The sequence below is a fragment of the Phocoena phocoena genome, chromosome 3 (assembly GCF_963924675.1).
Source record: "Phocoena phocoena chromosome 3, mPhoPho1.1, whole genome shotgun sequence".
NCBI lineage: Eukaryota > Metazoa > Chordata > Mammalia > Artiodactyla > Phocoenidae > Phocoena > Phocoena phocoena.
The window spans coordinates 81710728-81733483 of NC_089221.1; positions in this window are offsets into that span (position 1 = coordinate 81710728).

A 22756-nucleotide genomic window follows, 5' to 3' on the forward strand; every position below is an offset into this window, starting at 1 on the left:
GTAATGGTGGTGGTGTTAATGGTGGTAATATGTGTGTATATGGTATAGATATGAGAGTTTTTAAATATTAAAACAGACAGTAGAGAAGTGTATAGTATATATTCAGGAAATCTAATTATCTTAAACCTCATGCTGGGCAAAAGTAATCCACATACATTAAAACCAATACCCCAGTGGAGAAAAATCCATAGTGTTTTACATATTTATATGAACATTTGTTCCATACTGTTTTACACATTTATAGGAACAGGGTCCGTACTGTTTTACATTTTATAGGAACAAGATGGAGGAGGGAGATCTATGTGAATTGTGATAATGCAAGTTTGCTTGTTAAGAAATTGGTCAGGTTAGAATGGGTTAGTCTCTAGACCACAGCTGCTGGTATCAGCCTATTCTTTTCTGGAGCTAACTCAGATCTATTGAGCATCTTCTCCTCCACTAAACTCTCAAAGTGAGAAAGGAAATGAGCCCCTAGGGCCATTCAAATCTTTCCTCTACCCACCTCCCAGGACTTGGGGATTGGTAAATATTATTCCCATCAGTTTTACTGACCCTGGGTTACAGGATTTCCATAATCAATAAGTAGCAATCAATAGATTTTGAGTCAAAAAATTAGAATTTGTGATTATTATTATATTATTACTATTCAAACAAAGGTATAGTTAGGTTTTTTGTTTCCTCTTAAATGCCTTCTGATTCTAGCCAATACATAAGAATGTGGCTTAAGAAACCCAAATTTAGTCCAATATAACAAATGTCAGAATAATTCTCCATACAACATACAGGTTCCTTTGGCAGGGTTCTGCTGTTGAGATTTATATTGCTTTAAAGGGAAGGTCAATTTAAATATTGGTGATGAAATGTTACCACTTTTTAAGAAAAATAAATCTTTTTTTTTTTTTTTTTTGCGGTACGTGGGCCTCTCACTGTTGTGGCCTCTCCCGTTGCAGAGCACAGGCTCCGGACGCGCAGGCTCAGCGGCCATGGCTCACGGGCCCAGCCGCTCCATGGCATGTGGGATCTTCCTGGACTGGGGCACGAACCTGTGTCCCCTGCATCGGCAGGTGGACTCTCAACCACTGCACCACCAGGGAAGCCCAAGAAAAATAAATTTTAAAGTTAACATTTGCCAGACAAAGATCAAGTATCTCTGGCTCTGCCACTAAGAAGTCATCACTGCTGTGGTGTAAGTTACATTAACATAAGTCATGGATTAAATTTCAAAATGTAAAGTCAATTTAAAATACGTATAACTTTAAAATATATTCATTTTTACATAACTTAAGCCTCATTTACTTTATTCTGTCATCTCATAATTATAATAATGATAAAAGGTAAGAAGAGCACAACAGATAACATGAGAAGCGGTCTGAAGATAAATAGCTTGTATCACAAAGAATGAGCATAGCAGAACTAACACTATACATGATAAATAACAATTTAAATAAATAAGCCAAAGAAGAAAATGTACCAATTTTACTAGAAGGTGGGATTATATCCAAAATGATCACTGTTAACTTGAAATATTTTGAATGCTCGAGAAGAGGGGAGAATATTATGTGTTTAAGTTATGATCTTGTAAGAAAATGAAGGGATTGTATAACATTTAGCTAAATGTTGATTTTCACAAATTTGCATTCAAGTGTATTGCAATATATAATCAATAATAATATGGCAGTGAGTTATATTTTACCATATCCTTTTGTCAATGGAACTTCAAACATTTCAATCACAACTACCAGATCATTTACTAGCTTTGAAACTAAATAACTTAGGTTCTGAAATTGTTTCACTTCATCAATGTTTAAATGACAAGAGGGAAATTTTTCTGTTGTTCTTCTTTTGAGAAATAGTAAATAATGAGATAAAAATGACACAATGGAAAGATCTTGGCTTTAAAGTAATCTATGTTTTGTCTATGGCTTGAAGCAGTTTCTGAAATGTAAGTTGAGGCACCTGTACAGATTTCTTTAGGAAACTTAATTATGTATTTCCCTGTTAATTTAGATTATTAGAATATAATATTACTTATAATATTTCTTATATTTATATTATATAAAAATATAACTATAGATATATCATGTTCATAGTTCATACAAGTTTAAAAAACAAGATTACCAATTGAATATGATCATAATTTTAACATCAATAAAATTTAAATCAATAGCATTGATTTAATGTGTTGGATAATATAGATTTGCCAAAATGTGTACGATTATCTTACCATGGACCATGTGAAAAATTAATTCTTTCACTTTTTTCCTAATTAAACTATGAAAAAATTGGACTCATCAAGAATTCATTATGTATATATTGTCTTCCTTTTTCATTTCTCATTACTGCCAATCTGCTTGTAAATGCAAAAAACAAACATCAGCACTACATCACATGGCAAAATGTTTTTATAGTTATATTCTACATGATCATAAAATTCCTTAGATATTCTAAATAAAGCAAAACGATAAAGTTTATAATTACCCATGGACTAAATGTTCACAAAAATACGTTTTAACTATCACCTTGGAGAATAAGTCATTTAACTTATTTGAACCTCAGATTCCTCTTGTGTTAAATGGGTGAAGAGAAATGTAGACTAGATGACTGAGTTTTATTTTTTTCCTTTTGTCATCCATAATTCAGTGAAAAACATGTAACATACATCCATTGAGTACACAAATGTCCATAAATGTGCAGGGTCTGAGATTCTACTCTTCTTGAATGCTAAGAAGTTAGCCTGACATAGTTTCATGGATGTTGTCAGAAGTGACAAAAGAGTCTCAGGACAGAGCCAAGAGACATTATTACTCATGGGTACAAAGAACTGTATGAACCTCACATTTGTATCATTATTTTCCTTTAACCACCAAATCCCGTGGGGAGGACATTAAGTGGTCCAAATAGGTACTGTGCATGCAGTAGGTTTGAATCATAGCTGAGGAACTATAAAGGACTGCAAGCAAATCTGTCCTTTGCCTGGGAGGGAGACAATATCTTTATTATCTTGAACAGTAAGAAAAGAAAAGAAAAATACATGTCCTTGCTCTGGAAGTAGATACTACCTCTATTTTCCAAGGCTGTTTGCTACAAACGTATCTTTAAGAAGGCAGTCTAGAACAAAAGGGTGTCAGATGCATCAGGAATTGCACTAAGCAGGTGGGAAAATGAACACGAATAATTCACAGTCTTTATTCTCAGGGAGCTAACCAACTAGTGATGGAGAATCAATACTTAAGTAGTTTTACTGCAGTAAAATAAGTGTTAAACAGAACACTATGAACCCCTTGTTAGTTTACTGTATTAACAATGTAATTCACAAAGGAAAAGTGCGTACAAAAGCTCAGGCACTGCAAGATCTCATTCTTGATTTAACTCATCACCAACTGCATTCAGCATCACACTGAATGGTCAATGTTATAAACTAAATGTTTGTGTTCCCTGAAAATCTATATGTTGAGGCTCTAATCCCCAGTGTAATAGTATTTGGAGATGGAATTAGGCTTAGATTAGGTTTCAAGAGTGGGAATGCATGATGGGATTAATACCCTTATAAGAAAAGGAAGGCAGAGATCTCTCTCTCTCTCCCCAAATGCAAGCACTGAGGAAAGCCACATGAGCACACAACAAGAAGGTAGCCCTCTATAAACCAGGAAAAGGGCCCTCACCAAGAACGGAATATATTGGCACCTTGTTCTTGGACTTTCCAGCCTCTAGAACTAGGAGAAACAAATGTCTGTTGTTTAAACTACAGATAAGTCTATGGTATTTTGTTACAGCAGCCTGAGCTGACCAAGACAGTCAATAAGGTTGCATAGTAAGGGTACTGAAACAATATGTGAATCCTGAATAACCTCCTGAAAATGTTATATGGTTTATTTAATGCAATGGTTTTCATAGTTGGTTCCATATTTATTCATAAAATACATTTAACACTTTTCCTTATTTAATTATTTTATCTTGGCCATTTTCCCTTGATTCAATTTTGAAAAATAAATTATATACTTCACTTCACCTGAGACCAGTTTGCAATGCACTGTAACTGCTTTTAAATTTCTAGTGAATTCTACCACAAAGGTGAAGCACTTAATCTGTAAAATATCCTTTGATGTTCTAACACTGAAGTTACTAGATAAGTATAGGGTACTCTTCTTGTTATTAATATTTATACTATTATACTAAGTAGGAAAAAGTATCATTTAAAAAATTCATTGTAAGCCTGCTATCATTGAGATTAAGAATGATAGTTCAAAGTAATAATTCATGGCTCATTTCTATCTGCAAATAGAAAATTTGAAAGTCAAGTCTAATTAGAAAATAGCATCATCATTCTTACAAACGATCCATACACTGAGTTGTGATTCTTTTTTCCTTTCTTTGCAATTCTGTTCTGTTACAGCTTTATTTCCCTTATGACATTTTGATTTCACTTATGGAAGTTTTCTCCGAAAAGTGTCAGTCCTAATCAGGTCTAAATGCTCCTTGGTAACATATTTTGTGTTAAATTTGAGGTGGACAGAGGAGGAGCAATCTCATTTTTAACTGAACTGACACCTGCCAGTCAGTTATCTAAATAAAACTTTCACATGGTTTTAAGCCCTAGAGAAATTCTTCTGTATATTTTAGAAATTCAAAAAATTTTAGTAAGAAAAGTGATTTTCAAATAAGTTTTTAGTAATAACACTGAAATCACTGTAAATGACACATTTACCACCGAAGGTTTTCTTTTCTTTTCTTTCTTTCCTTTTTTTAAAATAAATTTCCAGTGCTAATGATTTTCCCCAAACATTATTCCATTTCATCTATTTTGTAAAAGGCTTATGTAAATACAGAGATTGCTTAGGTTCCCCTTTTACCTTTAGGGAAAAGCTTCTGTGCTTTTAAAAATCTTTAATCATTCTATCATCTTCTTTTCAACAAAACCCATTAAATATACATAAATCAGTTTGAGGGTAGAAAGGAATTTTGAATACATAAGATGCAATATGACATTTTACAGTTAATTTGGGTTTTAATTTACCTTCATTATGTAGAAAATGACACTCTTAAAAAAGAAAGAGAGAGAAAAGAAAATGACACTCTAGGCCTGATATTCAATTCAGAAGCAATAAGACAATTATTGGATCTCATTCTTACAGCATTCTGAGCAGATATATAAACTCTGTGACACCATAAGCAATCTATTATAATATTAAACACATGACTCATGATACACTTTAGCAATTATATATTTTTTCCCTTTTGTGAAGAAGCAGAAATATCTCTTTCTTATATTAAACACAAAGGAAAGCAAGGAATATTTACACATAATGAAAGGAAAAGTTGTCATCTGTAAGAAAATTACTAGATCCTCTTTTTTTGAAAGAAGAATAGATTCATAAGAAGTTACAAAACAGTACAAATAGGTCCTATGTACCCTTTAAACCCTTTTCCCCCAATGGTTACATCTTCCATAGTTATAATAGATTATCAAAACCAGAAAATTGATATTGGTAGAATCAGTGCTTAAAGTATATGCCATTTATCAAATGTAGACTCATGGAACCTAAATACAGTCTAGATACAGCTCTATTCCACCTCCATTAAGATCTTCCTAGTTCTACCCCACTCTAGTCACATTCACCCCCTTCCCCCTCACCATCTGTGGTGAGTTGAATAGCACTCCTCAAAAATTTGTTTCCTCCCAGAACCTGAGAATGTGACCTTATCCGGATATAGGATTTTTGAAGAAAGCATTAGTTAAGGATCATGAGATGAATTCATCCTACATTTAGGATGAAATCTAAAGCCAATGACTTGTATCCTTAGGAGAAGAGGAGAGGACACACAAAAACACAGAGAAGTCACAGAGGCATAGACTGGAGTTATGCAACAAGCCAAGGAATGCCAAGAGTGGTCAGCAGCCACCAGAAGCTAGGAGAGGCATGGAACAATGTTTCTCAGGGGCTCCAGAGGAAACCCTGCTGACACTTTGATTTCAGACCTCTAGCCTCCAGAACTGTGAGGATAAATTTGTTTTAAGCACCTGGTTTGTGGGACTTTGTTACATCAGCCCTTGGAAACTAAATAAACTATTCTTAAATCCTGACTACTACTAATATGTTCTCTACCTCTTACAATTTTGTCATTTAGAGAATGCTATATAAATGAAGTCAAACAGTATGTGACCTTTTGAAATGAGCTAGCTCACTCAGAATAATACTCTTGAGATCCATCCAACTTGCTGCATGTACCAATAGTTCATTCCCTATTATCATGGAATAGTAGTCCCCAATGTAGCTGCAGCAGAGGTTTAATCATTCATTCACCTACCCAGGGACATTTTGATTACAAACAGAGCTTCTATGAACATTTATGGACAGGCTTTTATGTTCTTAAATTTGTCAGGAATAAGTGTCCAGGAGTGTGATTGCTGGGTCATATGATAAGTATATGTTTATTTATTTTTTAAAGAAACTGAAAATTATTTTTCAAAGTGACTATACCATTTTACATTCAAACCAGTCAGTTTCTCTGCATCCTTGCCAGCATTTGGTACTGTCATTCTGTCATTATGTTTTATTTTAGTTGATGCAATAGATGTGTAATGATATCTCTTCATGGTCCTTAGTTTGTATTTCCCTAATGGATACTGATGTCGAACATCCTTCCATGTGTTTAATTTCCATGTGCTTATTTTCCATCTGTATATCCTCTTCAGTAAAATCTCAAGTCCTTTGCCCATTATCTAATTGAACTGACTCTGTTTTTTATGTTTTTTGGGTTTTTCCTATTTTTGTTTGTATGTTTGTTTGTTTGTTCCTTAAGAGTCATAACGAAAGTGGAGAGAAAAGGGTAGACCAGGTCCTCAGGACCTGAGGACAGTGGCGATCTCTCTGGACTTCCTTCTGCCTCATATATATCAGACTGAGTGGTTGGGTTCTGGTCAAGGTGCCAAACCAGAAATATCAATACGTGCAGACCAAAAAACAAAACAAAAGCAAAACAATAACAACAAAAGAACAAAAGCTTTTCTCTCTAGTACAAGGGCCAGAAAAAGGGCAGGCTAGCAACACAGAAAAACTTTTAACAATAACCATTCTACTTCAGGGATGCACCAAAGAAAAAACTGTGATCCTACCACCAGCCCTCCAGAAATTCCAAGTGCAGAGCCTAGACGTGAACACTAATCAAACAGTAATGACTCACTCCAAATTTCTGCCAGGGTGGTATCAGAGTATGGAGCTGGGACTTTCATCCCAAATGAGTGACAATGAGCCCCCAGTGTGACGTCAGTGGAGATCACCTAGGGAGCCCATACTTCTATCCCGATGCATCAGCAAGGAGGTGTCCTTCCTCACTCCAAAGGGGCAGTTTCAGAGGAGGCCTAGGGAAAAATCAGGATTTCCACCACTGCTCAGCAGTAATGAGGTAACCTCCTCTTCTCACACAGGATACTATTAACAGCTGTCTAGTAGGGAGCCTGAATTAGCAAACCAGCACAGCAACCTATCCAGCCACCTGCCCGGCCGTGAGGAGGAATCCTTCTCTGCCCAATCCTGGATGTCAAGAAAGGAAAACAGAAAACCTAGATTCTAACCACTTCCAGCCGTGAAAAATTGTCCTCATCTCCCATAACTTGGAATTGTATCACAAGAAGCCTGCTAAAACACAAGATTTAAATAATAGCTACAGTTTCATGCACAATGCCCCAAATGTAGAAGTTTTGACAGAAAATCGCCAAGAATAAGGGAGATCCCAACTTCAGTGAGGAAAGACAATCAACAGCTTGTCAACAAGAAGATGACACCAATATGAGAATTGTCTGACAAGGATTTAAAAACAGCCTTCATGAAAATGCTTCAACAGCAATTACAAATATCCTTGAAAGAAATAAAAAATAGAAAGTCTCAGCAAAAAATAGGAGAAACAAGATTCAAGTAGAAACTTTATAGTGAAAATTACAATGACCAAAATTTTAAAACTAGTTGAATGGGCTAAGTAGCAGAATGGCGAAGAAAGATGAAAAAAATCAGTGAACTTGAGATGAAACAATAAAAATTTTCCAACCTGAACAACAGAGAAAATCGACTGGAAAAAAAAAAAAAAAAGGTGAACAGAGACTCGGGGACATGTAGGAATATAACAAAAGGTCTATCATTCATGTTACTGGAGTTTCAGAAGAGTAGGAAAAAAGATATTGGGCCTGGAAAATCTTTGAGGAAATAATGGATAACAGGAAAATCTCAAATTGCTTGGAAAGTAAACAGCACACCTACATAATGAAAGGGTCAAAGATAAAGTCTAAAGAAAAAAAAAAATTTTAAATACATGGCACTCAATGAAAATGAAAATATAACAATATTTCATGGAGAAAGCTAAAATAATTCTGAGAGAAATGTATAGCATGAAATGTTTTTTTAGAAAACAAGAAAATATCAAAAATCTAAGCCACTCAATATACTAGAAAAAGAAGAGCAAATTAAAAATATAAAGCAAGCAGAAAGAAGGTAACAATAACAGTAAGAGCGGAAAGCAATGAAAATGAAAAGGCAAAGGCAATAAAGAAAATCAGTGAAACAGAGGATACCACTACAGACCCTACACACAACAAAAGTATAAGGTAATTTACAAACAAATACTCACATTTGACAACTTAGATGTAATGGACCAATTTCTGGAAAAGTACAAACTCCCACAATGCACCCAATTTAAAATAGATAATTTGATGAACACTATAACTATTCAGGAAATTGAAATTTTTCTTTAAAAACTCTCAAGGAAGAAACCTCCAGGCCCATATGATTTCACTCACAAGTTCCACCAAACATTTAAAGAATTAACATCAATTCTACACAATCTTTTCAAAAACAAGAGGAAACATTTTCCTATTTATTCTATGAATCCAATTTTATTTATCAAAACCAGAAAAAGGCAACATAAAAAGAAAAGTACAGACCATATCTCTCATTAATCAAGATGTAAAAATTCTCAAAATATTAGTAAATATAATTCAGAAATACATTTTTAAAGTATAAATCATGACCAAGTGGTTTTTATTTCAGGTATACAAGCTAGTCCGAAACTGTAAAATTAATTAATGTAATCCATTTTATCAACAAGCAAAAGGAGAAGAATAACATGACAATATCAAGTGATGCAGACAAAGCATTTGGAAAAAATCAACACCCATTCATGATAAAACTCAGAGAAATAAGGATATAGAGGGACTTCCGCACATTGATGACAAATATCTACCAAAACAAACAAACTCATAGCACATATCACACTTATAAAAGACTTAAAATTTTCCACCAATGATTAGGAACAAGGCAAGGGTGCCCACAATCACCACTGGTGTTTGAGTTAGTTGTGGAAGTTCTAACCAGCAAATAAGCCAAGAAAAGGAAATAACATGCAAGCATGAGAGGAGATGAAATAAACCCTGTCTTCTATTTGCAGATGATATGATCTATGTAGAAAATTCCGAAGAATCTATAAGCAAACTGCTAGAACTAATAAGTTATTCAGCAAAGCTGTAGTATACGAGATCAACATACAAAATCTGTTGAATTTCTAGATCCTATAAATGAATACTTAGTAAATGAAATAAAAAACACAATACCATCATTGTTGGGCGCAAGGATACTAGTGAGAAGTGGACGGAAGCAACGTGAGCGTAGAAGGCAGTGCCAGCACGCTGAAGGTCCCAGGAAGGGGCTCCCCAGAGACTTCATCCTGAGCGCCAGCGTCAGAACTGGAGAGCCCTCCCACAGCTCCCGCACCCGCCCAGGAGGTGCTCCAGTGCGCATGTGTAGCAAGGGTCTCTCTGCACCTGCTCTCACTAGCTGGCGACCTCTCGGGGCAGCCAGGTGGAGCCTGTTGTGGTGCTGCTGTGTGAGCTGAGGAGGTGTTGGGCACTCCTCGCCATGTTGTTACTGCTTCTCCCCGCCCAGGCTGAGGCAACTCACGGAAAACATGGCAACCATGATTTAGTAAAAAATATATATATACCATTTTACAATAATTCAAAAAATATGAAATACTTTTGTGTAAATTTAATGAAACATGTATAGGACTTTATATTGATAATGATGAAACACTAATAAGATCTACATAAATTGAAACACCATTTAAATGGATTGAAAGATTCAACATAGTAAAAGTCAGTTCTCAAATTTATAGAGTTTTAATGCAATTTCTATCAAAATTCCATCGAAATTTTTTGTAGATATAGCCAAGATCATTCTAAAATTCATATGGAAATATAAGGGAAGTAGAATAGCAACAAAATTTTGAAAAACAAGAATAATTAGCAAGATTATTCTACCTGATCTGATGACTTATAAAGCCACAATAATCAAGACCATGGTAATGGCAGAGGTATAGACAGGTAGATTGGGGGAACAGAATAGAGAATCCAGAAATAGTCCCACGTAGGTGTGGTCAGCTGATTTTTGACAAAGATACATTTGCAATTTAATGAAAAAAACAAAAGCATTTTACAGCAAATGGTGCTGGAGTAATTAGCCAAAAAACAAAAAGTACCTCAAAATGCATTATAGATTCAAATGTGTATCATAAAACTATAAAAATTCTGGAAGATAACACAGGAGAAAATCTCCTGCATCTAGGGCTTGGTGAAGAGTTCCTAGACAGTCATCAAAGGAGTGATCAGTAAAAGATAAAAAAATCAACAAATTGGACTTCATCCAAGCATTTTTTTTCTGCAAAAGACCCAATTAAGAGATGAAAAAAGCTACAAACCTGGAGAAAATACTTGCAAACCTTATATGTAACAAAGGACTCATCTCAAACATATAAATAAATTTAGACCCTAGTTTATATCTTTTTACAGTATACTATTTTCTAAATCTTTGTTGAAATTAATCAGCTAATTAGATCACGCCTGATGCAAATGTACTATTTTTACAAGTGCAATGGGAGGTGAACTTCATGAAGAAGCACAGTCCAGAAAATGGATATCTTTTATCTTTTAGCAAATAGGCAAAAAAAATCATTTATGTAACTAAAATGTTAAAAAATATTTTATGCCCAACAGTTTGGGCATGTTGTAGCTCGATATGCCTGGCAAGTCACTGCCTATAAAGGCTGCACACACATTTACTGTTCATTGTTTAACAATGCCTAAACTAATAGAATCTTTGTCCTGTACATTTTATTTTCCACCATGCAAGTCTTTGAGACAATGGCTTGCTGCACATTTTATGATTTCTTTTGATTAAGAATCTAGCAGGCTTCTATTATATAAAGTTTTAGAATAGGCAGAAATAATCTGTGGTTACAGAAACCAGATCTTTAGCAGTTTAGGGCCATAGCGTAGGAAGGATTGATTGTAAAGGCCAGTGAAGGAACTTTCGGGGATGACTGAAAGTTTCTGTATCTTAAATAGCGGTGGTTACATGACTATGTATTTGTCAACATTTACCAAATGTTTACAGCTGATGCCCTATCAAGTTTTGGGCTTTCAAGTAATTTTGAAGACCAGTTCACCTACGTTCAACACTGGGAAACACCCACCAGCAGTTCTTTTGATCTTGGGTAATTTATCATCAATAGGAAGTCACTTACATTTCTGATCTCTAGGTCCTGCTGAGCTTCCACTCCCACCACACCTGACCCATATTCTTTGCTGATATCTCTGGTGATATCTCTATGCTCCAAACAGGCCCTTTATCTAAATACTTTTAGGCAATTAGAGAGAATGCCAAAGGCTATTCCTGAGACTTTCCGACCTTGATTGTTTTCAGCTTGAAATAATCTTCATGTTTGATGAAATAAAATTCATATTTTATGGCAAGAGGAGAAAAATTTTAACGTAAAATTTTTCTTTGCCCTTTTGGGCCTCCTCCCTTCCCTTTAGTGTGTATTGTGCATCTGCATTAACCAGACCTCCTTAGGAGATAACCTTCCTTCTTAATCTTGTAAGTGGCCACAATTACCCATGATCCACTACAGGTTTGTAGGTATAGAACTAGATTGTGTAAACTGTCAATAACCTGTGATTTGACATATAATCCTTTGTCTCAAAAATTTATATAACTGTTCTTTGACTTCTAACTGGCAGAATGGTCCTCAAAGCTTTGTGGAAGACTGTCTCTTGGGTTATAATCCTCAAGTTGGCTTAAATAAAGTTTTCCATTTCTTTCTTGGATTGACAAATGATTAATTTTTCATTGACATGTCAAAGATATATTTTGGGGTGGTAAATTTTGCTTCCCTACAAAAGCAACAAAATTGACCCTCAATAGAGAACTGATGAATAAAATATGTTACACCTACAATGAAGTACTCTGCAGTTGTAATTTTAAATTAAAATTGGAATATCAACATCAACTCTTTAAAAAAATACATTTATAAGCTTAACTCTATTTATTGTAAAGTGACAAGTACTCTTATTCAATCCCCAGCTGTATTTCCAAAGTTTCCTTTTATTAAAAAGACATCTTTAATAAATTTACTTTTCAAAAATGTATCATATATCTATTTTTATTTCTTAGGAAAATTATTAGGGGTATACAATTGGATTAACAGATAAAAACTTTACAGTTTTTGATTCATGTACCTGAATTTTCCTCAATAAAAGTTATGCCTTTTCACACTCTTATCAACAATGTATGGAAATGCCAATTTTATAGCACTTTTATAGATACTGGTTTAATTAGTGAGTTTGAATATTTTCAAACATGATGGATAAAAAACTGGTATCTTATAGTTCTCATTTAAATTTCTTTGTTGTCTAGTAAAATAAAATAATTTTTCAAAAGTCTCTTTTGCCATTAATATTGATACTTATTTTTTAATTTCCATCTGTGATCTTGGCCTGTCTCCCAATTAAGGTATTCAAATTGTGCTTACTTCAGATCCTAGAAATATTTTTAATAGTGCAAATATTTATCTGTTAAGCATGTTGCAAATTTATCCCAGTATGTCATTTCCATTTTTCAGCTGCTTTTTAAAATTATATTTTGTGAGTAATGCAAATAAATTCTGTAATGTAAAACTTTCAAAGAACCATTATATAAGTATACAAACACAATGTGTAATCCAAAACAAAGTGCAAAAAATATGAAGCATAAAATTATGTTCAGGCTTCCCTGGTGGCGCAGTGGTTGAGAGTCCGCCTGCTGATGCAGGGGACACGGGTTTGTGCCCCAGACTGGGAAGATCCCACATGCCAAGGAGCGGCTGGGCCCGTGAGCCATGGCTGCTGAGCCTGCGCGTCCAGAGCCTGTGCTCCGCAATGGGAGAGGCCACAACAGTGAGAGGCCTGCATACCGCAAAAAAAAAAAAAAAAAAAAAAATTATGTTCATTATAGATATTAACTTGAAATTCTTATGATTGATTTGTTTCCAGGTTGGATTTATGGATGAAAAATATCTCCTTCCTTTAGAAATTTAAAACTACTCTGGACATATTGACCAAATGTCCTGTACATAAAAGCATATGTAATATTTTGCTTTCCAGAATTCATCTGATATTAGCCTACAATCTCAGTTTTAAACAGCTAAAAATATTGATGAATGGAGTAAGTCCTCCAGTTGCAGACATTCTAATTTGTAAGGTTTTGCCTTATTTTTGACTCTTTCAGATGTTGCCTCCTTTTTAAAATTCAAATATATCTTCAAATTGGACTATTGTTAAATTGCTACAATTATTCTACATATGCTGAAATAAAAAGCAGCATTTGGAGGTAATCTGAGTTAGATTAATTCTTGGAGTTAGAATAAACATGGTAGCTCAATGATTATTACATGTTTTTGTTAGATGGAAAACCTCTACCTTTTGAATAGTGCTTAGGGCAGATTTATTGATTATATTTGAATTTGTGGGAGATTCTGTCAGGGAGGAAGAAATTTTCCTCTACCTTTCTAGGTTCTTCTGGCTGGTCTAAGAATTAAACTGACATAGATTAACAGGAAAAAAGCAAACAGAAATTTAATAACATGTATATGTTGGAGAGACACAGGACAATGGAGTAATTAACCAAAATGAAAACCTTCACATTAAATACCACTTTCAGCTAAAGACAATAAGAGGATGTTGGAGGTAGTGGTTTGGAACTTCAAAGGAAAGGAAGGCAATTCACATGTAGTTGATGGAAAAGCAAATATTTGCTCCCAGGCTGAGACAGTGGGACACAGCATGAACTCTGTTCTTCGGGCCACACCACCCTTAATCCATACTCTTTGCAAATATCTCTGGTAATATCTCTATTCTGGAAACTGGCCCTTTATTTAAACTCTTTAGGCACTCAAGGGGGAAGTAAAAAGAAAGATTTCCTGACTCTTCTGTTTCTTAAAAATAATCAGCCTAAATTAATCCTTATGGGAAAGAGATACTGGGGGGGGGGGGCAAATTTTGCTCCCCTACAGTCCTAATCAATCACTGCTCTAGCACACACTAATTATTATACAAATCAAATGCAAAGTCAAATTCAAAACTGCAGAGAAATTAAATTCCCAGAACAACAGAGAATCCTTGAGATATTAAAACTTGTCTAGAGTATAACAGCATTAAATTAGTAATGCTGGGCTTCCCTGGTGGCGCAGTGGTTGAGAGTCTGCCTGCTGATGCAGGGGACACGGGTTCGTGCCCCGGTCTGGGAGGATCCCACATGCCGTGGAGCGCCTGGGCCCGTGAGCCATGGCCGTTGAGCCTGCGCGTCCGGAGCCTGTGCTCCGCAACGGGAGAGGCCACAACAGTGAGAGGCCCACATACCGCCAAAAAAAAAAAAAAAAAAAAAAAAAAAAAAAAAAAAAAAAAAAAAAATTAGTAATGCTGAAACAATTCATTAAAATCTGGAGCTTCCTTTTAATAAATATACTTAGTAAAGAAATAAATTTTATATCATCTAATCATTTATGGTCATTTAGATTGAATGACTAAAAGTGGAATCTTAGTCCTCATTCCATATCCCTTTCCTTCCCCACTGCACACCCGCCCCCTGCCAAAAAAAGGGCAAGTTTTATAATTTTTACTTCCAAGATAACATTTTAGGTCTTCATCTATCCTAAGCCACATTTAAGATATTTAAATTTTGACTAAGTAAGTTTGGATGTCTATCTCACTTTGTTTTTGCACTTGACTTTCAGCAGATTTGACATTTGTTCCCACCTTCTAGTCAACAACTTCCAATGCTTTTCAAACTTGCCATTTTGGGAATTCTTAACATATTTTGGATTCAATTTTTATTATTGAAATTAGAGAGTAGAATTCAGCATATTTAGTAAAGAAATAAATTTTGTTTTCTACATTGCAATTCCAGGCACAGCCATTTCAATGGGGATTTGAAAAATGGATTAGGGAATTGTAGCTGTTAATTGATCTGATTCTCTGATTAGCAGGATAGACATCTGGCCGATGACTTTTTTCTTCCAAGAATTTTTGCTGTTGGGTAACAGAAGGTATTCACTTGCTGTGGGTATGATGACTGTTAAATTTTGAGAGCAACTGTGTTATTAAGCAACTGTCTCAGAAACAGTTTGGCCCCTTCACCCTGCCTTTGTTGCTTTGTGGATGCCTCTCAGGCCTGGCTTATTAGCCAGAATACCCAAATCAATGGGAGCTCTTGGGCAGCTGGAGGCAAGGCTGCCACTTGCATTGTAATTTTGCTTATGATATCTTTTGATGTACAGAAAACTTGAATTTTTAAATTCAGTCTTTACTGCTTGCTTCCTTATTTTTATGCTTAGAGATCATTTCCCCAGTCAAATATAAGAATCATTCAGGGGTATTCTAATTATTTTATGATTCTTTCTGTTTTAATATTAAATCCATCTAAAATATATTTTGTATAAATTGAGGAGAATCTTATCATTGTAGAAAATCACTGCTGCTCCATTTATAGAATTGACCCTTTTAAAAAATGTTATTAATATGAATCTGACTGAAATTTCTCTTGTGTACTACTAACATTTTGGCTAAACTTCTGTCAGTATTTCTGGATCATTTATTATTTTATTGTTTAATAATGGTATAAGGGACTCCTTTTTTATTGTGGAGTTTAATGGGGATGCCTTTTAATTTTCAAAATAAGTAATATCTTTATTGTTATTTTATATAATATTACTTTTCATATAATAGTTAATTTTTAGTTTACTCTAAGTTTTTGTTCTATTTTGATTTTTTTAAATTTTGGAAATAGTTTTTGAAACATCTATACAGATGAGATGAAATTTATAAGAGATTTCTTTATATTGGCCCATTCTTAGTCTTAGAAAGACTAAGCCACTTTCTATTCCACTAAAGTAGCTTAGTCTTTCAAAATTTCTGCTGAATTGAATGTGATTATTTTTGAAGAATATGGAGTAATAAATAAGATAGATCAATATTTTTCTTTTGCATGCTTTCTTTATCAGGTTTTGGTTCACAGTTATGTAATAAGTGTCATGGAAAGAACCGGCAGTGTTCATACTTTTTCTGTGTTCTAGCAGAGAATTTATGACAAGGAAAGGTGGTGTCTTAAAAGTTAAAAAATAAAAAGTCACCTCTTAGACTGTCTGAGCAAAGAATCTTTGCTGGAGCTATAAAAAGTCAGTAATCTGAATCTGGAAGGGGATACGGTGATGAAATGGATATCTTTTCCTCAAATCACTCTCTTGAACCATGCTTACACCCAGCCCAGATCCACACATCTCAGTCCTCTGAAAGAACTGCAGGGCAGGGTAATGGTTAAGGACGGTATTTGGAACCAGACACATTTAGGTTTGAATGCCAACTTTGATCTTACAAATCTGATTTTACCTTTCTAAGTCCCAGTACATGCTAATGTAAAATGGAATAAAAATACCCTGCTATAAAAATTTATACTCAATTTATATTCAAACAAGACCTTACAAGTCAAGGATTAGTGAAAGATTTGGAAAGAAGGCATTTTGCTCTTTCACTATTTTTTAAGAAATCCAAGAATACCGTGTCTCCACCTAATACTTGATGTAAAAATAAGTTATCCATAAGGTAATTCTTAAAAGAATTGAATTTTCCTACATTGTCAACAAATATATTTTAAGTGCTTGATCCATACTCTTATAAAGGTCTCATATTTCTTTGACCAAAGGCTGTCAATTCTAGACTGATTGAAGTTCTCTATATTAATGTAAACTGCAGCTACTGCCAAAGAAAAATGGGTCATTAATCTTTTTTTATTTCTGTCAACAAAATGGATATCATTCTTTGAAATAAAAAGATATAATCCACGTTCATTTTAGGATACTAAGAAACAGTTTCTGCTTTGAAAAATAACAATATAAACTCCATATAAAGAAAATTAAAGGAAAACAACAAAGTTACTTAGATGTTTTATGCCCAGTAACCATAAAACTGACCATCTGAATATCTGAGTGGAGACAATAATTAGATACTTCTTATCTTGCCTTTGCAGATCAAGAATGTTGCCTACCATATCAGTAAACAAAGAATGTGCGGCCATCAAGCCATTGGCCACTGCATCCACCAACAACAGCACACACTGAGGGAATTCAGGATAGAGAAAAACAGAATATTGGCCCTAGATAGTTAAGGTTCATATCAAAGGAATAATTTCAATAAGCCCAGACTCTTGCATCTTCCCATACATAGAAAAGCACTAAATTCATTAACTCAAGATGTCTGGTTTTCTTTAACAGTAATCTTTTGATGTTCTGACTACCTGGGGGTTTTTGCAAAAACTCCTACATATCCTGGCTCCTCCCTTACCTTTTCAGAACAGTCCCTCAGAGCTATCTGAGAGGCTGTCTCCCCCGTTTAAGTCCTCAATTAAATCCACCGAACAAAACATAAATAGGGTTCTAGAAATTCTAGAGAGGAGTCCAACAATTCGCTGGTAAAGGGAAGATTTGAAGATATTTTATAACTCTTTAGATGAGATTGAGAAAATTAATATTCTTCATCAAAGAATGGGTGGGAGAAGTGTAAACTGATGAAGACTGTTGACCTAAAACAGACTACCAGATATTTCTGCAACAAAAATGAATTTTTTTGAGATTAGTAAAGAATTACAATTCAGGGCCAGCAACCATGGTGAGCCATGTGCAAGTCAAGGCACAGCAAGGGAAGGAGAACTCTTTTATAGAGGGAAAAAGGAAGTTGGGAGGGCTATAGTAAACAAAGAGTCCATGACTTTTCACTGGCTGAGAGGTTGCCAGGAAAGAAGAGGAGTCTTCTTCCTGGCGGGCTCTGCTATCCACACAGGGCATGCAAGATCCCCCTTCTGGTCTCTCAACTTTATCTAATTGAGGTTTCTGCTTATTAATTTTTTATAAGATTATGACCAAGGGACGAGACAGTGTAGAAGAACAGTTCATCACTGTCTAATATTAATAGGCTTTGATTGTATAAACATATATTCTCCTCTTTTTAAACAGGAAAACACCTTTCTTTGAATTTATTATTCACCTTTATACTGCAACACTCAATACTAATACAATTTATGTACTATTCTTGGCTAGGGAAATATTAGGGAAATATTCTGCATCATTCTAACCACTATCATGTTCAAAACATCTAATATGTCACAGGGGTTTAAAGATGATTTTATTGAATTCTAATTGTTTAACTTCTTGTGTACACTTAATATAGTCATGATAAACTGATCTCTTTTAAAAACCAAATACAAGAAGAAATGCATTGAGCTTTTAGTAATTCTCAACAGGTATAGATAGACTCTACCAAGTAATTTTAAGGTTGATATTTTCATTAACAGAAGCCAATCTACAAACTTTCAGTTGTTTACTAGTTGACTTATTCTTTCAAGTGCTTTCATTATTCTTGGGACCTAAGAGAAGAATCTAAGCATTATTAGCTCTATGATGGGATTATGATTATAGATAAATTCAGAAATTAAAGACTGCTGTTCCTGGAATAGACTCTAGCCACTCCTGGATACCTGACTGGAGTAGCCTGTGAGTTATCATTAATAAATTTATATCAGAACTTGACAAACAAGAACTATAAACCTCTAGTTGAAAAGAATGTTACAGTTTAGCTCAGCGATTTTTTTCTTTTAATTAGTATCCATGGCAATTATCTTCTGGGCATCCTTGAACTGCTAAAATCATAATCAAAACTGTGTGTCTACATAAGTGAGTTTATCTAGGTAGATGGCCTACAGATTTTTATCAGATTATTTAAGAGGACTTTGATCCAAAAAGAACAAGAACACATTTATTATAACACACACACACACACACACACACACACACATTCTCTCTCTCTCCTCCCCTTTTTCCCTCTGCCTTTCTCTTTTTCTCTTTGAGTAAACCAAAGTCCAGAGAGGCAAGTAGACTGGCCCTAATGGCACTTGTCCTTGTCACACAGTAAAATGGAGTTGGGACCAGAACTGCGTTCTTCTGGTTTACCTGTCCAACTCTTATTTCCATTATACTAACGGTCTTTTGTCTCTTGTCAATATTTTGAAAGCATGAGTTTTACATTATGGTATGTAATCTACTAGTGCATTATCAAATATGACAAATAATGATAGGAAGATATACCCTCTTCAGTATTTATATATGCACTGTATCATTTTGCTTACTTAGGATCAGAACAAACTAAAATTCTTCTTTTCTCTGACTCCTAGGTAAAATTGTTGGGTCTAAAATAAGAATGTCCTTCGCACGTGTTTGATTGGTTGTCTGACAGGCTTTGGTATTTGAAGCTAATTGAATTATTAACCTACATATACCAAAATTAAGTGTTTTAATGATAGTCACATTAGAACTTGATGAATGGTTATTAGATGTCAACCTTATGCTTCTTACTCTTAAACAGCTGTCTTAAAGTAAACAGCAGGCCCTTATATCAGAATAATAGTTCAATATATTTTAAACATTCCCAATAAAACCTATATATGCCTAAAGTTCAAACTTGGGGAAATATTATTATTCCCCTATGTCTTTTAAAATTCCCAATATTATTTATCACAGTATCATATTCCTTCATCTTTTGCAATTTATTTTATCAGCCACATTGCACCAGGACTTTGAAATTATTAACTCATTCAAATCATCAATCCATTTTATTATTTTTTAATCCATTTTAAATAGTATTACTTTCCAAAATAGTTCTATCATTCCAATGCATTTTTCATTATTCTTGCTTCCCTAAAACTGAGGTTCTTAAGCATACAATTAGGTGATATTTAGATCAGATGACCATCCTTTAAATATACTGTTCTTTCCAAAATTATGTAACACTGACAAAAGTCACACAAGCCTCAATATAAATGGAATTATATTGTTAGAATGGAGGAGTTCGGTGGAGAAATATGTATTTTAGGCCTTATTATAATTTTAATTTCTGATATCTTTTGGAGATTCTATTGCAAAGTTACTCTTTAAATGTGTAGCATTTTTCACAAAATTATAATACAAAGACACTGCTTGCATATTACTCTGTTATTTCCTAACATAGATGGTGAACTAAAAAGGGAGCTAAGGACAAAAAAAATAAAAGAAAGAAAGAAGACTTAGAACTTTCAGCATGGTAAATAATTCATATCATGGCACAGTATATTACTAAATATTTTAAGTTACATTAAAGAAAACATAAAGAATTGTGTCAAGATCTCATTTAGAAAATTTCAAGTATATAATACATTTTATTCACTATAGTTCTCACCACACACATGCAAAAAAGTAAGCATGTGTGGTGATAGGTAAATTAGCTTGATTGGGGGCATCATTTCACAATGTATATGTATTCAAAATATCACCTTGTACACATTAAATATATACAGTGATTATTTGTTAATCATACCTCAATAAAGCTAAAAATAAATACACATAAATGAATTAAATGTTGATTGACCTAAAAAAAGGGTAAGAGTAGTTCTCATTTGAATTACGCAGGTTTAAAAAAATAAATATGCAAAGACAAGGACTTATTGCCTTCTACACATCAATTAACAAACAGGAAGATACAGAATAGAGGAAAGAAACTTAGAAGTCTGGATCTTTAATGTGAGAACCTGAAACTCTGGAAGATGATCTAGATGCAGAGTTGCCCAATAGTTGGCCATATTCATTGGACATCTGAAGAAAGGAAGACTGCAGTTAGGTGAATAATTGTGAATATATGGTGATCATAAATAATCCAAAGTATCTGCCACAGTCATGTGATATAAAAGACATATGTATTACTAACATCAGCATGGTTTGTTGTCTACAGTTATAATTAAATGAAAGACTAAAGTTCAATTAAAGATTAGGGAAAATAAAGATGTAGTATTTTCCTCATCCAAGTTCAATAATCTGTTAATTCTATCTATAAAAGCCAGGTTATAAAACTGGTTCCTAATAAAGTATCTGAAATTCTCCAGTAATATGTGTAACTTATGAAAAAAATACAACATTATTTTCTACTTTCTCTTTACTTATAAATTACTGACACAAAATGGGCTTAAAATACATTTAAAAATTTCAGCCAAATTTATACAACATCGATAAATAGTAGATATCAAAAAGATATATTGACTAAAGATAAAAATATAGGTGAAGGGGGCTTCCCTGGTGGCACAGTGGTTGAGAGTTCACCTGCCTATGCAGGGGACACAGGTTCATGCTCCGGTCTGGGAAGATCCCACATGCCGCTCCGTGGCTGGGCCCGTGAGCCATGGCCGCTGAGCCTGCATGTCCAGAGCCTGTGCTCTGCAACGGGAGAGGCCACAGCAGTGAGAGGCCTGCATACCACACACACATACACACACACACAAAAAAAAATATATATATATGTGTATATACATATATATGTGTATATATATATGTGTATATATATATATATATATAAATATATGAAGGGAATTAAGAGACACAAACTTCCTGTTATAAAATAAATTAATTCATGGGGATGTACTATATAACATAGGAAATATAGTCAATAATATTGCCATAACTTTGAATGGTGACAGATGGTTAATATACTTATTGATAATGCACATCAATTCAAATCATTCTGCTGTACACCTGAAACTAATATAATATTGTATGTCAACTACAATAAATAAAAATTTAAGCACACTTCTTTATAGATTCAGAAAAGTTACAGAAAGCAAATGAATAGTAAATGATAAGAGAAGAACCTGCAGACACATGAAAATCAATGGAAAGAATGGGATGGGTGGATAGTATGATGAGAATTCAACAATTTTTCATTACTGGTGTTGTCTAAGTTTAGTTTGATGTAGTCCCATTTGTTCATTTTGCTTTAGTCACCCTTGTCCAAGGAGACAGACCAAAAATATATTGCTGAGACCTATGTTAAAGAGCATACTGCCTATGTTTTCTTCTAGGACTTTTATGGTTTCAGGTCTTACAATTAAGTCTTTAATCTATTTTGGGTTTATTTTTGTATATGGTATAAGAAAGTGGTTCAGGCTTCTGGGAAAATGGCAGAGGAGTAAGACATGGAGATCACCCTCCTCCCCACAGAAACACCAGAAATACATCTACACATGGAACAACTTCTACAGAACACCTACTGAACACTGGCAGAAGACCTCAGACCTCCCAAAAGGCAATAAACCCCTCATGTACCTGGGTAGGGCAAAAGAAAAAAGAATAAAGAGACAAAAGGATAGGGACGGGACCTGCACCAGTGGGAGGGAGCTCTGAAGGAGGAAAGGTTTCCACACACTAGAAGCCCCTTCCAGGGGGTAGACTGTGGGTGGCGGAGGGGGAAGCTTCGGAGCCAAGGAGGAGAGCACAGCAACAGGGGTGCGCAGGGCAAAGTGGGGAGAGATTCCTGCACAGAGAATCGGTGCCG